At 42.3% G+C, this 15,562-nt stretch overlaps 1 protein-coding gene across 8 annotated transcripts in view; it reads right to left on the bottom strand.

Annotated features, from left to right (window-relative positions):
• mef2aa (myocyte enhancer factor 2aa) overlaps nt 1–13,699 on the bottom strand; it is a 221,383-nt gene extending 207,684 nt beyond the window's left edge. For 7 of the 8 annotated variants that reach the window (XM_060923984.1, XM_060923989.1, XM_060923986.1 and 4 more), the window contains exon 1: nt 6,566–6,735. The gene's annotated coding sequence lies outside the window, so the exon portion shown is untranslated. Of the gene's footprint in view, nt 1–6,565; nt 6,736–13,142 lie in introns of those variants that run through there. The other variant, XM_060923983.1, reaches the window with a different exon arrangement.
• Between the last annotated feature and the right edge of the window lie 1,863 nt (nt 13,700–15,562).

Here is a 15,562-nt window from a genome sequence, read left to right as displayed (position 1 = left end):
AACCTTCCCATCATAAAAATCACCCACAGTGGAGGAACTCATGAGTTCATTTCACATTTTTGATTTCACTGTGCGCAAATCGAACACCTTCTAGTAACAATCAGCAGATTACAGGAACACTGAGCAACGCTTCATTCGGACTTAGAGGAACTGGTGAAATCCTTCACGAGTTCGTGGGTTTCGTTGCAAGTCGAATGTGTTCACGCGCATAACATTGCATTTCACGGGAGGAGTTATTTAACAATATTTCCTCCAGCCGCAGATCCGTCTGAGTGCAACATTACCTGTAGGTAAAAACAAGATAAATATGTATCTCGGAAAATACCGTCATTATTTGTACTATACTGCTTTACCGTATTAACACTTCCACGTTCAGAGCAGGCATCCTGCTCTGGGCTGCTGCATTTTTCCTTAAAGCACTGGGCTACTCAGAATCGCTCACTGTATGAGCTGAGCTGAGCTGTGCTTCGGAAATTCATTAAACTGGAGAAGTATGGAGCAGTGGTGACCCTGTGGCTGTGCGAGAAGCGCGGTGCCAAGAATGAGACGGACCTCTCGCTTGTGCTTAACAAGGCGACCTGACATTATGAATAACATTAAAGCAAATCAGAAATGAACATGTTATTGCGCTATAATTGATGGCATCAATTAGCACTTCTCTCGAGAGACTCCAGCTCCGGTTTTCCATCAAACCGTGCCAACTGAGCACCGATGGGACACTATGTGCCAGCTCTTTGGAATACACGAAGACTGACCACGCAGTTAAAAGCCTTAGAAATCCATCTGAACACAAACAAACAGTGGAAATGCTAGGCTAGGTTAACACACTAAAGGTTTGTTTTGCACTCGAAATGTCGATTCAACCCAATAGCCCACGTAGCCGTGTTCACTCAATATTTTAATATTTAATACAGTAGTTTTTTTATTCAATGCTGCAAGAGTTCAATCAACACTCGGATAATTTAACACCGCAAGAGCTTATTGAACACCGGAGTCTTTAATTTGACAGGAAGAGTGTGTTAAACACAAAGAATGAACCCAGGCTCTGCCCTGATGCACTTCTCACTCCTGTGAAATGTTGTTCCATAGCGGTCACTGAACAATATGTTTTAGGATAAGAACTGAGTAATAAGATGACAATAACAACAATCTAAATAACATTATGAAGTAATGACGCATTTTGGGTGTAAATTCAAAAACACTCATATTTCTTTGAACACTGAGAGCTTTGTGAACACTGTAGTACTCGATTCAACACAGTCGAGGTTTCTTCAACACTCAAAAATGAAAAATCCCAGCGCTCCCAGACACATTTCCAACTAACATTCTGTATAGTTTCACTGCCGGTAGAAAATAATTTATAGCATTTACCGAACTCTGTGCTTTAGGATGAAAATCTGGAAATTTAAGGGCGATATTCAATACTGCAAAAGTTCATTGAACACCAACTCAGTACTGTTATAAAAGAGTTCATGCGCCACTGCTGATGGATATTCAGTACTGTTCATGCACAGTTCGTGCTACACCTCTGCTGGATATTGAGTACTATAACTGTTCGTGCTACACTGCTGCTGGATAGTCACTACTGTATCTGTTTGTAAACCACTGCTGGACATTCAGTACTGTAACTGTTCGTGCTACACTGCTGCCGAATATTCAGTACGGTCACTGTTCGCGCTACACCGCAGCTGGATATTCAGTACTGTTCAAGCACAGTTCATGTTACACTGCTGCTGGATATTCAATACTTTTCATGCACAATTCATGCTACACTGCTGCTGGACATTCAGTACTGTCACTGCTCGTGCTATACTGCTGCTGGATAGTCAATACTATAACTGTTCGTGCTACACTGGAGCTGGATATTCAGTACTGTAACTCTTCGTGCTACACCTCTGCTGGATATTCAGTACTGTTCATGCACAGTTCATGTCACACTGCTGCTGGATATTCAGTGCTGTAACTGTTCGTGCTACACCTCTGCTGGATAGTTAGTACTGTAACTGTTCGTGCTGCACCGCAGCTGGATATTCAGTACTGTAACGGTCCGTGCTACGCCGAAGCTGGATATTGAGTACCGTGACTGTTCGTGCTACACCTCTGCTGGATATTCAGTACTGTAACGGTCCATGCTACACCGAAGCTGGATATTCAGTACTGTGACTGTTCATGCTACACCGCAACTGGATATTCAATTCTGTAACTATTCATGCTACACTGCTGCTGGATATTCAGTACTGTAACTGTTCATGCTGCACCTCTGCTGGATATTCAGTACTGTTCATGCACAGTTCGTGCCACACTGCTGCTGGATATTTAGTACTGTAACTGTTCGTGCTACACCGCAGCTGGATATTCAGTACTGTAACTGTTCATGCTGCACCTCTGCTGGATATTCAGTACTGTTCATGCACAGTTCGTGCCATACTGCTGCTGGATATTTAGTACTGTAACTGTTCGTGCTACACCGCAGCTGGATATTCAGTACTGTAACTGTTCATGCTGCACCTCTGCTGGATATTCAGTACTGTAATAGTTCATGCTACACTGCTGCTAGATATTCAGTATTGTAACTCTTCATGCTATACCACAGCTGGACATTCAGTACTGTAACTATCCATGCTACACCTCTGCTGGATATTCAGTACTGTAACTGTTCATGCTACACCTCTGCTGGATATTCAGTACTGTAACTGTTCGTGCTACACCGCAGCTGGATATTCAGTACAGTAACTGTTTGTGCTACACCTCTGCTGGATCTTCAGTAAGGTAACTTCGTGCTACACCTCTGTTCGATATTCAGTAATGTAATTCAGTAATTCAGTTCATGCTTAACTGCTGCTATTCAGTAACGAAACTGTTCGTGCCACACTTCTGCTGGATATTCAGTATTGTAACAATTCGTGCTATACCGCAGCTGGACATTCAGTAGTGTAACTGTTCTTGCTATACTGCTGCTGGATATTCAGTACTGTAACTGTTCATGCTACACCGCAGCTGGATATTCAGTACTGTAACTGTTCGTACCACACTGCTGCTGGATATTCAATACTGTAACGGTCTGTGCTAGACCGCAGCTGGATAGTTAGTAATGTAACTGTCCACGCTACACCACAGCTGGATATTCAATAACTGTTCGTGCTACACTGCAGCTGGATATTCAGTACTGTAACTGTTCGTGCTACACTGCAGCCGGATATTCAGTACTGTAACTGTTTGTGCTACACCGCAGCTGGATATTCAGTACTGTAACTGTTCATGCTACACCTCTGCTGGATATTCAGTAATCTAACTATTCGTGCTACACTGCAGCTGGATATTCAGTACTGTAACTGTTCGTACCACACCGCAGCTGGATATTCAGTACTGTAACTGTTCGTGTTACAGCGCAGCTGGATATTCAGTACTGTAACTGTTCGTGTTACAGCGCAGCTGGATATTCAGTACTGTAACTGTTCGTGTTACAGCGCAGCTGGATATTCAGTACTGTAACTGTTCGTGCTACACGGCAGCTGGATATTGAGTACTGTAACTGTTTGTGCTACACCGCAGCTGGATATTCAGTACTGTAACTGTTCGTGCTACAGCGCAGCTTGATATTCAGTACTGTAACTGTTCATGCTACACCTCTGCTGGATATTCAGTACTGTAACTGTTTGTGCTACACCTCTGCTGGATATTCAGTACTGTAACTGTTGTGCTACACCTCTGCTGGATATTCAGTACTGTAACTGTTTGTGCTACACCTCTGCTGGATATTCAGTACTGTAACTGTTTGTGCTACACCTCTGCTGGATATTCAGTACTGTAACTGTTTGTGCTACACCTCTGCTGGATATTCAGTACTGTAACTGTCGTGCTACACCTCTGCTGGATATTCAGTACTGTAACTGTCGTGCTACACCTCTGCTGGATATTCAGTACTGTAACTGTCGTGCTACACCTCTGCTGGATATTCAGTACTGTAACTGTTTGTGCTACACCTCTGCTGGATATTCAGTACTGTAACTGTTCGTGCTACACTTCTGCTGGATATTCAGTACTGTAACTGTTTGTGCTACACCTCTGCTGGATATTCAGTACTGTAACTGTCGTGCTACACCTCTGCTGGATATTCAGTACTGTAACTGTTCGTGCTACACCTCTGCTGGATATTCAGTACTGTAACTGTTCGTGCTACACCTCTGCTGGATATTCAGTACTGTAACTGTTCGTGCTACACCTCTGCTGGATATTCTGCACTGTTCATGCACAGTTTGTCCCACACTGCTGCTGGATATCCAGTACTGTAACTGTCGTGCTACACCTCTGCTGGATATTCAGTACTGTAACTGTTCGTGCTACACCTCTGCTGGATATCCAGTACTGTAACTGTCGTGCTACACCTCTGCTGGATATTCAGTACTGTAACTGTTTGTGCTACACCTCTGCTGAATATTCAGTACTGTAACTGTTCGTGCTACACTTCTGCTGGATATTCAGTACTGTAACTGTTTGTGCTACACCTCTGCTGGATATTCAGTACTGTAACTGTCGTGCTACACCTCTGCTGGATATTCAGTACTGTAACTGTTCGTGCTACACCTCTGCTGGATATTCAGTACTGTAACTGTTCGTGCTACACCTCTGCTGGATATTCAGTACTGTTCATGCACAGTTTGTCCCACACTGCTGCTGGATATCCAGTACTGTAACTGTTCATGCTACACCTCTGCTGGATATTCAGTACTGTAACTGTTCGTGCTACACCTCTGCTGGATATCCAGTACTGTAACTGTCGTGCTACACCTCTGCTGGATATTCAGTACTGTAACTGTTTGTGCTACACCTCTGCTGGATATTCAGTACTGTAACTGTTCGTGCTACACTTCTGCTGGATATTCAGTACTGTAACTGTCGTGCTACACCTCTGCTGGATATTCAGTACTGTAACTGTCGTGCTACACCTCTGCTGGATATTCAGTACTGTAACTGTTCGTGCTACACCTCTGCTGGATATTCAGTACTGTAACTGTTCGTGCTACACCTCTGCTGGATATCCAGTACTGTAACTGTCGTGCTACACCTCTGCTGGATATTCAGTACTGTAACTGTTTGTGCTACACCTCTGCTGGATATTCAGTACTGTAACTGTTCGTGCTACACTTCTGCTGGATATTCAGTACTGTAACTGTCGTGCTACACCTCTGCTGGATATTCAGTACTGTAACTGTCGTGCTACACCTCTGCTGGATATTCAGTACTGTAACTGTTCGTGCTACACCTCTGCTGGATATTCAGTACTGTAACTGTTCGTGCTACACCTCTGCTGGATATTCAGTACTGTAACTGTTCGTGCTACACCTCTGCTGGATATTCTGCACTGTTCATGCACAGTTTGTCCCACACTGCTGCTGGATATCCAGTACTGTAACTGTCGTGCTACACCTCTGCTGGATATCCAGTACTGTAACTGTCGTGCTACACCTCTGCTGGATATCCAGTACTGTAACTGTTTGTGCTACACCTCTGCTGGATATCCAGTACTGTAACTGTTCGTGCTACACTTCTGCTGGATATTCAGTACTGTAACTGTTTGTGCTACACCTCTGCTGGATATCCAGTACTGTAACTGTTCGTGCTACACTTCTGCTGGATATTCTGCACTGTTCATGCACAGTTTGTGCCACACTGCTGCTGGATATTCAGTACTGTAACTGTTCGTGCTACACTGTGGATTTAAACTCAACACCACCAGCCAGACAAGTATAAAAACTAATCCCCAGTTCGTCGTGATTCTAGTCAGTATGTTTTTTTTAATCGCAGTTTTTCTAACGCTTTAATCGAAAGGCATTACTTTAAATAAGGTCCGAAGGTATGTTTACTGTCTGACATAAAATTCAAACACGAATTAGAAATGATTGTCGCTTTAAACGCCGCACAGTAAACCCGCAGCCTGTCCTGTGCGCTCAGTCGGACAGGATGAAGGAAGGGCAGCTGTTTTATGGGCAAAAAGCCTGACGGAACAGAACTTCACACAGTGGCATCGATTCCTGGAGTTCAACTTATCTTCCCAAAAGCAGGACACACTCTGGTCTGCTCTGGTCTTGTTTACGCCATTAGGGAGAAAAGTCAGGGTGCGAATCCCGCTCTATTCATCACACCTCTATCTCTATCTCTCTATCTCTCCAACCCAGTGTTTCTGATCATAACATAATTAAGGCTAATTCACTTTGAGGGTTCATTTCCATAAACAGCTAGAATGTAAACCCCCGAGCTGTGTTCTGACGTGAAATTAAAGCAAACAAACACGAGCGCTCGCGCCGCCTCAGCTCCAGGAGATCATACCGACGGGAGAAAATTCCAGCAAAGTTGCTAAACACGGAGCAAACGCATTCAAACCGAGCCTGTGCTCATGACAGAGAAAATGTGCTGAACGAAAAGCTCGTAAACTGTCCTGTCGTACCGTACGGGTTGAGTTCGAGCTCCCTAAACGCACTCCACTACTCCCTCTTGCGCTCTCTCTCTCTCTCTCACACACAAAACAACTCACTGAGGAACATTGTTGCTATTTTTTGCTACTCACCCTTTTTTCCCTCCGCACTCCCTCGCTGGATATAGATACGGTGTATCAGTGAGTCGCGGGGACGTGGAGCGCCGTAAATGTATTTTCAGTCACATTGACACGCAGGGTTGCGTTCTATTTTCGGGACGCGAACAAACTCCGAAGAAGCAGGCTCTTGTCAAACCAAAGCCCCGCCTCCTTAATGTGACGCCATCAGACGAAGCCCCACCCCTTTCTTCTCCTGCCTCAATAAGCAACTTGATATGGAAACTTATGGATCATGTCGTATTGAGTCGCTTAAAACAAAACAAAAAACGCATTTTAGCTCCAGAACAGTAGCTTGTTTTAGACACTAAAAGGACCAATGTGCATTTGGAAGGAAAAAAAAAAACTCCAGAAAACTCTGTCGAACCCATAATGGTGGGGGAAAAAAAAAAGCTCAAAGTACAGGAAGCGCTTAAAATACTGGGCGGACACAAAATAACAATTTTTTTTTCTTATATGCTCAGGTTAAAAAGAGCCCCCCCCCAAAAAAAAAAATGTACACAGTTATTTGTATTTCATTGTCTGTGCAGCCTTAGATACCATTGACGTCATTTACAGAATACAACAGCAACAATAGGACCGGCTCTGCTAAACTGACATCCATATCGACCAATAAGATTCGGAATCGGTTTGTCAGCGCCCAATCAGAGAAAGGAGGCTGGATGTATGCTTACGTCACGTGTAAGTGTACAGGAGTTGAGGAAGAGGTGTGGTGCTGGACAACACGAGTTGTTTTGACCGGGATTTAAAGGAGCAAGGACCGAATGAGGATAATTTCGCTTCTGGATTTCACATCCTGCAGTTATTAACATATGAAATTTGTTTTGCATGAGGTTGTGTAACACCCAGACTATATATAGGGTTGACAAGATGGTTGATTCATTCATTTTTGTTATTACTAGTTCTGTATTTATGTTATGGACCTTTTTTATTGCTCAGTATAATTGAATTATTCATATTATAAATGAATATAATCAAGTAAAGGTGTTGTGTCGCCTCACAGCAAGAAGGTTCTGGGTTCGAGCCCAGCGGCCGACGAGGGCCTGGGACATTCCACCGAATGGGTGCCGTTTGCTTGTTGTACCACTCCCAAATTAAACTTAATTTGTTATATCTTTTCAACACTGATTATAATAACACACATATTTAACTATTCAAAATGTGTATTGGTCAACCTCAGGCTACGTTATTTATTTTTTTATAAGGTTTGTAAGTGGGGCGGCACGGTGGTGTAGTGGTTAGCGCTGTCGCCTCACAGCAAGAAGGTCCGGGTTCGAGCCCCGTGGCCGGCGAGGGCCCTTCTGTGCGGAGTTTGCATGTTCTCCCCATGTCCGCGTGGGTTTCCCCCACAGTCCAAAGACATGCAGGTTAGGTTAACTGGTGACTCTAAATTGACCGTAGGTGTGAATGTGAGTGTGAATGGTTGTCTGCGTCTATGTGTCAGCCCTGTGATGACCTGGCGACTTGTCCAGGGTGTACCCTGCCTTTCGCCCGTAGTCAGCTGGGATAGGCTCCAGCTTGCCTGCGACCCTGTAGAGCAAGATAAAGTGGCTAGAGATAATGAGATGAGATGAGGTTTGTAAGTCAAAGATGGCTGCATACTCTTTATATGAGTAACAGGACTGAAAGTAACAGGACTGAGTTTTTAGCCTAGGATTAGCTAATACATGGAATTAAGCCACATGGCGTCATCGCTAATAGAATGACCACGCTTAGCACATTCTAGTGATTTACCAAAAATCTGTATTTTAAAAATAAACAAATATCATCTAAGAAATAATTTAAGTAACAGGACAGGATGTTGACATTGACCTTATCAGTCAAAGTTAAAAAATCATCAAATATACAGAAAAATAAATGAGAGAACTAACTTTTGGTCTTCCCATGGCCTTCTGAAGACACAATTGATGTAACTTCCTGTTGAGCATGTGGTTTATGGAATGTTCCAAATTTGTCAGATGGAGTAATATGTTTGGGTAACAGGACTGAGTGAAAGCCCAGGGACACGACTGAAATGTGTATTTTAACTAAGATATTGTGGATTTCTTATGAAAAAAATATATTTAAACCATGGATAGGATATGGAGTCACACAACAGTGCAAAAAAAATACTGTTTCTGAAGGATTTTAATCATAATATTTCATAGTTAAGTATAAAGTTAGAGTGCGGGGACTGGTAACACATGCTATTTTTCAGTGTTTTAGGTAGTTTTTATTAATCCTTACAATTATATATCTTAAATTTGAAATCAGATCAATGTGCAGGACATTCTGCATAATAAGGAAATGTTTTTTAAAGTACATTTTTATGTGCATTTATACATATAATTTTCTAGGGACAGAAATGGCACTGATTCGGTGGAATGGCTCGCCTTTCTGTGTGGAGTTTGCATGTTCTCCCCGTGTCTGTGTGGGTTTCCTCCGGGTGCTCTGGTTTCCCCCACAGTCCAAAGACACACAGGTTAGCTTAACTGGTGACTCTAAATTGACCGTAGGTGTGAATGTGAGTGTGAATGGTTGTTTGTGTCTCTGTGTCAGCCCTGTGATGACCTGGCGACTTGTCCAGGGTGTACCCCGCCTCTCGCCCATAGTCAGCTGGGATAGGCTCCAGCTTGCCTGCGACCCTGTACAGGATAAGCGGCTACAGATAATGGATGGATGGATCAATAATAACATATCAATAATAAACATATTAATCCCTCAAATGTTCAAGCTGTTTGCCCCCAGCATTCACACACTCCACTAGTCGAGTGTGGACACCCATGCACACTCTGGCACAAAGGTCTTTATCAGCATCAATTTCCTGGCAAGCCTCCCGTATGAACTGAATCATGGCATCAACAGAACGTGGCTTGCATGCGAAAACCCTATCTTTTAATGAATTCTAGTATTAAATGAAACCTAGCACCACTATTATAATACTGGTAATACTGGAATAATCCTTACTGTATACCTACTTTTGCAGCCCCCTGTATGTTTACTCTATGAGGTAGTGGCCACAGTGAAGCGCAATACAAAAATGAACAATTTAAAAATCACAGAAGTAAAATATACCGTGTCTGTACTTTATATTATTATACTCTTACCTCTTACAGTTTTCAAAACTGAAACTTCTGAACCGAGGCTGACATACACACGCTGTCGCCATGACCAAAACTCTTATTTCCCAGTAATGGCCCAGCGCTAGAGCTCAGTGGAACACACTTTTCCTCTGTAATAAGCATAAACATGTCTGAAAGCGATTTCTTTCATCCATTTATTTCGAATGGTGAACCGAATTGTATACACTCACCGGCCATTTTAATCAGAACACATGTATGTGCATGCGCAGTGCGCTATTGTTACACTTACATTCTTACAGCACAATGACGTAGTGACTAGCGACTGTATATGAGGCAGGAGACACAACAAAAACGATTTTGACCTTTTGGGTGACCTTGACCGGATGACCCCCAAAATGTTGGAGGTTCTATTTGAGACCAATGCCCATCTATCCTGAAAGTTTCATGAAGGTTGATCCAGCCATTTTCCTGTAATATCGTTAGCAAAAAAAACAAAGAAACCCACCCAAAAACAATGTATATGAGGCAGGAGACACAACAAAAAATATGAGGCAGGAGACACAACAAAAACGATTTTGACCTTTTGGGTGACCTTGACCGGATGACCCCCAAAATGTTGGAGGTTCTATTTGAGACCAATGCCCATCTATCCTGAAAGTTTCATGAAGGTTGATCCAGCCATTTTCCTGTAATATCATTAGCAAAAAAACAAAGAAACCCACCCAAAAACAATCCCCCCCCCGGTGGACTCCGTCCCAGGTCAGGTAATAAAAAGTCGATGTTGCTAGATCTTTTAAGTGATAAACTAGGGGTATATTTTAGCTGAACCAACTTTTCGTTTATTAAGTGCATTAACCTAAATATATACATATATATGTATAAAATTTAAGTTAATGCAATTGAGTCAAAATTATGAGACATTTGGTGATCCAAAAAAGTGGGATCAAAGTGAAAAAGCTTTTACTTTGTTCACACACACACACACACACACACACACACACACACACACACACACACACACATATATATATATGTTTGTTTGTTTATTTGTTTGTTTGTTTGTTTGTTTGTTTTTTCGCTGTCCGGTTTCCATTAAATCCTGCACTCTGATTGGCTGGTGAGCGAGTCCGTATCCTACGATACGGACCCCAGTTACGGACCCCAGTTACGGACCTCTGGTGACTCACTCATTCACAACAACAAACATAGTAGCAATTTTTGTCAACATTTATCTTTTTTATAAGATTTATTTATAAGATTTTCATCAAAAATCTTATAAATTTTGGCCAGCATTTCTCAGGAGAATAGCATTAATTTTACAGCATGGATAGCGATAACGACAGTGTTCACAGTGAAAGCGAGTTTTACTACCCTGAGGAAGAAGAAATAAAAGAAAACATTTCAGGAGAAAGCTAAAAACCTGTAACTGTTGCTAACGCCGAGCAAAAACATGGCTGAATCCTGAATGACTCAATTTTGTATAAATGGGGACGACATAAGCGGCAAAATGTAGTTTTTTTCCTGCCATGGAAGTGCACTTGTATACCGAGGAGGAAGCCATTTGAATTACAGCCGTGACTGTGGATTCAGAATGGCGGCTCGCCTTGGCTCGGTTTTCCCTTTCGGGCGCTCTCGTTTTCTGTTAGAATTTGGGAAAGAAAAAAATAAATATATTATTTACCAGCTTAAGGTCGGTCCGTATGGTGAAATACCGTGACCTCGGCCCAGAGGGCCTCGCTCAGTACTTTCAAGACCTCGGTCACGGTATTTCACGATACGGACCTCCCAGCTGGTAAATAACACCTGCTGTTTTATGGAGTTATCGAATCAATCAACCAATCACTTGACAGCAACACAATGCATAAAATCATGCAGATACAAATCAAGAGCTTCAGGTGATGTTCACTTCAAACATGTGTTCAAACTTTTGACTGGTACTGTATATAATATATCTATAATATAATGTTTATATAATGTAACTATTTTAATGAACAAAATAATCAAGTTTTTATTTTTAGACTTTCCCTTCATGGGCGGCACGGTGGTGTAGTGGTTAGCGCTGTCGCCTCACAGCAAGAAGGTCCGGGTTCGAGCCCCGTGGCCGGCGAGGGCCTTTCTGTGCGGAGTTTGCATGTTCTCCCCGTGTCCGCGTGGGTTTCCTCCGGGTGCTCCGGTTTCCCCCACAGTCCAAAGACATGCAGGTTAGGTTAACTGGTGACTCTAAATTGACCGTAGGTGTGAATGTGAGTGTGAATGGTTGTCTGTGTCTATGTGTCAGCCCTGTGATGACCTGGCGACTTGTCCAGGGTGTACCCCGCCTTTCGCCCGTAGTCAGCTGGGATAGGCTCCAGCTTGCCTGCGACCCTGTAGAGGGATAAAGCGGCTACAGATAATGAGATGAGAATGAGACTTTCCCTTCATGCTATATTTAAAGACTTGATATAAATAGGTGTGTGAAAGCAAACCATCAGTACAACTCATCAGAAGATAAAGATCACTTTCAGTTCTGCTGTTATTGTTTGTTATACCCACAATACACATTAATACACTCACATTTAACCTCTGCTTTGGGAGCGTATCAAAGTACACCGATTCACAGACCAACCCTCAAGGCAGATTCAACATAATGATGCAAATACAGCCATTAAACACGTATATGAATTGTCATATTAATTGTAGGATGTCTTTGCACAGGATGCCCCGTGTTTCCTCTGATGAGAGTACGGATGATATTTTCCCTTATACACTTTATGTGAGTTTATTCTTCTCCATCTATTTCCTTCTTTCAGCCTTTTCCAAGCTGTTGCTGCCTGTAAATGAAATGCCATGAAGGGTTGGGCACATATACACCACACTTCTTGGCACCAGAGACTTCGCTGCCTACACTAAACCCCAGCCACCTGTGGTTGTGAGATTAGTGCGAGCAAAGCAGGACATGTTTTATGTATTACTCGTGCACCACAAAAGCCTTCATGAGGTTATACTTTTATTTCATGACTCCTGTGAATGCAAAAGTTTATATTACATGCAGAAATCAGACCAGAGACATTTGTAGGCATTTTGAAAATTCAAACACACGATCATTTTGATAGCTATTTTGTTAAGGTCGTGTTGTTGAACGCCTCTGTCCCCTTTATCATTCTTTGGCAATTAGCTAAATGGATGTAATTTGTCGAGTGAATAGGCTTCAGTAGCACAAAGTTAAGACATTTATTTCTTAGCAGTATTCTTCGTGAGGCAGCATCGACATAGACCTTGGCAAATGACATGTCGTTTCAGGTTTTCGTAACACCCATTACTTGTTAGAATGAATTGTAATAAGAACTCTCATATGCAGCATTTGGGATAAAGCTTTTAATGTGTACATTGCAAATCTGCATACTAGTTTCTATTACACTATAACTTGCATCATTGCATGGGTCACTGAGGTCATGCAAGTAATTAATTTCGTTTAAGTGTACTTTGCTCCCAAACCCCATGTCATATCTCACCTGTATGTACTGTGCTGCTGCAGCTGCCGTCACAGAACCTGCTGTAAAGGCCTTCTCCACGTGGGTCTGTCTTCACTTCAGCTAGGCCACACTTCCTTTTAACACCCAGAAACTTTCTACAACCTTACTACTTTCTTTCGCTCTTCTTTTTTGTACCTTTTTTCCTGTTTTTTTCCCCCCTCACTTTTCCTCTTGCTTTTGTCAAAGCCAGGCCAGCTGGCTTTGGACAGCTTCCTCCTCACCACTGTGAGGCTTTGCTTTACGCACTCTGTCTCCCCTCGTCCCCTGGTCTTTCTGCCGGGAGGGAGCTCAGTCACAGCAGTTTGAAGGCTAGGATCCCAGATGGACACACACGTGTGTGTGTGTGTGTGTGTGTGTGTGTGTGTGTGTGTGTGTGTGTGTGTGTGTGATTTGGCTCTGGGGAGCACTTGTGACCAGCCGCAGCTGGCACACACAAAGGGTGTTGGGTGCTTTTTTGTTTTGATTATTAATATAAGTGAGAAAAATTGACAAAAATGGAAGTTTGTGACTTTTACCATGAGAAGGACAGATTCTTGATTGCACGTGTCTCTGGCTAAAAGAGATTAGTTTCATGATTTTGTAATCAAAATCAACAAGTTCCTTTAGTATATTTTATTTATTTTTTTAAATTTATGATCACATTATTTCAGCTTCAGCTATATATTCAAAACAGGAAAGAAAAAAATCAATTAGTAGCTATAACTGCTTTATTATTATCTAATATATTCAATAACAGTCTTAGGTGAAAGAGATCCGACCAACTACACTTTTTTTTTTCCCCTGCATGATCTGATCGGAGACGGCTGACATTTAAAAGCTTGTATCACACCACAAATAGCTTCAGAGTACACAGCTACTTTGGCACCAATTAAAAAGAGATGGTCCTTTCACAACAAACTCCATAGTTCAAGATTATTCACTGTCTAAACTCGAAAAGATAACTGTATGATTTTGTCCTTCCCTTTTTGAACGACAGAGTCCATAACAGTCACACAGAAATTGAAGGTCGCGATTTTAGCTTCACTGTCTTGCATCATGCATCATTATCTTTTTCCTAATTAGAGGCACCAACCCTAAATCCCAAAATGTCTTTTATGGGCCAACATGGTTTCAATCTGTTTTAGCTGAGAGCTGCCTTCTGCCTTGTTTCACTGGAAAACTTGTCCATCAAACCCTAATTTTAACAAATTTTGCACCTGAACAGAATTCATTCATGTACAACCCCGATTCCCAAAAAGTTGGGACAAAGTACAAATTGTAAATAAAAATGGAATGCAATGATGTGGAAGTTTCAAAATTCCATATTTTATTCAGAATAGAACATAGATGACATATCAAATGTTTAAACTGAGAAAATGCATCATTTAAAGAGAAAAATTAGGTGATTTTAAATTTCATGACGACAACACATCTCAAAAAAGTTGGGACAAGGTCATGTTTACCACTGTGAGACATCCCCTTTTCTCTTTACAACAGTCTGTAAACGTCTGGGGACTGAGGAGACAAGTTGCTCAAGTTTAGGGATAGGAATGTTAACCCATTCTTGTCTAATGTAGGATTCTAGTTGCTCAACTATCTTAGGTCTTTTTTGTCGTATCTTCCGTTTTATGATGCGCCAAATGTTTTCTATGGGTGAAAGATCTGGACTGCAGGCTGGCCAGTTCAGTACCCGGACCCTTCGTCTACGCAGCCATGATGCTGTAATTGATGCAGTATGTGGTTTGGCATTGTCATGTTGGAAAATGCAAGGTCTTCCCTGAAAGAGACGTCGTTGCTCTAGAACCTGGATATACCTTTCAGCATTGATGGTGTCTTTCCAGATGTGTAAGCTGCCCATGCCACACGCGCTAATGCAACCCCATACCATCAGAGATGCAGGCCTCTGAACTGAGCGCTGATAACAACTTGGGTCGTCCTTCTCCTCTTTAGTCCGAATGACACGGCGTCCCTGATTTCCATAAAGAACTTCAAATTTTGATTCGTCTGACCACAGAACAGTTTTCCACTTTGCCACAGTCCATTTTAAATGAGCCTTGGCCCAGAGAAGACGTCTGCGCTTCTGGATCATGTTTAGATATGGCTTCTTCTTTGAACTATAGAGTTTTAGCTGGCAACGGCGGATGGCACGGTGAATTGTGTTCACAGATAATGTTCTCTGGAAATATTCCTGAGCCCATTTTGTGATTTCCAATACAGAAGCATGCCTGTATGCGATGCAGTGCCGTCTAAGGGCCCGAAGATCACGGGCACCCAGTATGGTTTTCCGGCCTTGACCCTTACGCACAGAGATTCTTCCAGATTCTCTGAATCTTTTGATGATATTATGCACTGTAGGTGATGATATGTTCAAACTCTTTGCAATTTTACACTATCGAACTCCTTTCTGATATTGCTCCACT

Source organism: Neoarius graeffei, chromosome 6 (assembly GCF_027579695.1).
Source record: "Neoarius graeffei isolate fNeoGra1 chromosome 6, fNeoGra1.pri, whole genome shotgun sequence".
Lineage (NCBI taxonomy): Eukaryota > Metazoa > Chordata > Actinopteri > Siluriformes > Ariidae > Neoarius > Neoarius graeffei.
This window is presented reverse-complemented; position numbering and strand designations above follow the sequence as displayed.